This window comes from Mandrillus leucophaeus, unplaced genomic scaffold (assembly GCF_000951045.1).
Source record: "Mandrillus leucophaeus isolate KB7577 unplaced genomic scaffold, Mleu.le_1.0 Scaffold959, whole genome shotgun sequence".
Lineage (NCBI taxonomy): Eukaryota > Metazoa > Chordata > Mammalia > Primates > Cercopithecidae > Mandrillus > Mandrillus leucophaeus.
The window spans coordinates 445795-447139 of record NW_012110463.1 but is presented as its reverse complement, the minus strand read 5'-3'; positions in this window follow the sequence as shown (position 1 = coordinate 447139).

Sequence of the window (1345 nt, the reverse complement as noted above, 5' to 3'; positions counted from 1 at the left end):
TTTTTTGAGATGGAGTCTCACTCTGTCACCCAGACTGAAGTGCAGTGGGACCATGTTGGCTCACTGCAACCTCCATCTCCTGGGTTCAAGCAATTCTCTTGCCTCAGCCTCCTGAGTAGCTGAGATTACAGGTGCCATTACCACACCTGGGTAATTTTGTATATATATATATTTTTAGCAGAGACAGAGTTTCATCATGTTGGCCAGGCTGGTCTCAAATTTCTGACCTCAGGTGATCCACCCACCTCGGCCTCCCAAAGTGCTGAGATTACAGGCATGAGCCACAGTGCCCGGCCCTAAATAGACTTTTAAAAGTATTTCAGTTGCTTTTGTTATCTCAGTAAGCAGACATCATCTGCAAATGATAGTTAACTACTTTCCAGTTATATTTATTGCAAATATTAGCTATTGTTTTCTGGTTTATTTATGTGCCTTTTTTTATCTTCATACTCACTTAGAACAATAAAAATGCATCCAATTATTTAATTTTTGTGAAATGGTTATTTAAAAATGAGTGTTAAAAATTATTTTGTCTTTTCTGCTTGAAGAGGGTTTTTATTGTTATACTGAAGAGGGTTATCTCTGGATACCAAACTGCCTTTGGTTTTTTGTTTTTGTTTTCCTGATGGAGTCTTGCTCTGTCACCAGGCTAGAGTGCAGTGGCATGATCTCGGCTCACTGCAACCTCCGCCTCCTGGGTTCAAGCGACTCTCCTGTCTCAGCCTCCTGAGTAATTGGGACTACAGGTGCATGCCATCTCACCCAGCTAATTTTTGTATTTTTCATAGTGATGGGAGTTCACCATGTTAGTCAGGCTGACCTCATGATCCGCCTGCCTTGGCCTCTCAAAGTGCTGGATTACAGGCGTGAGCCACAGCTCCCAACCTCTCTTTGTGTTTTAATACTGGCTTCGCTAGTGTGACCAAGTCCTTTCTCACAGTGGCTTTGTTTCTTCCTCTGTAAAATGAGAATAATAATAAGACCTATGTTATTAAGTTACTGTGAAAATTGAATTCAGTAACACATACATAGTGTTACAATTAGTGATCAGTATAAATTAGCTACTTTTAATGAGATATTTATATGCTGAAAATTACACTAACATATGCTTTAACATAGAAATATTCTTTCGTAACATGAGTTTTTCCACCAACAGATAAATATATATTAAAATTAATTCTTCTAAAAATGTAGTATAAGCAATGGAACACTATTCAGCCTTAAAAGTGGGTAAATCTCTAATCCATCTTGAATTAATTTTCGTATAAAGAGTAAGGAAAGGATCCAGTTTCAGCTTTCTACTTATGGCTAGCCAATTTTCCCAGCACCATTTATTAAATAGGGA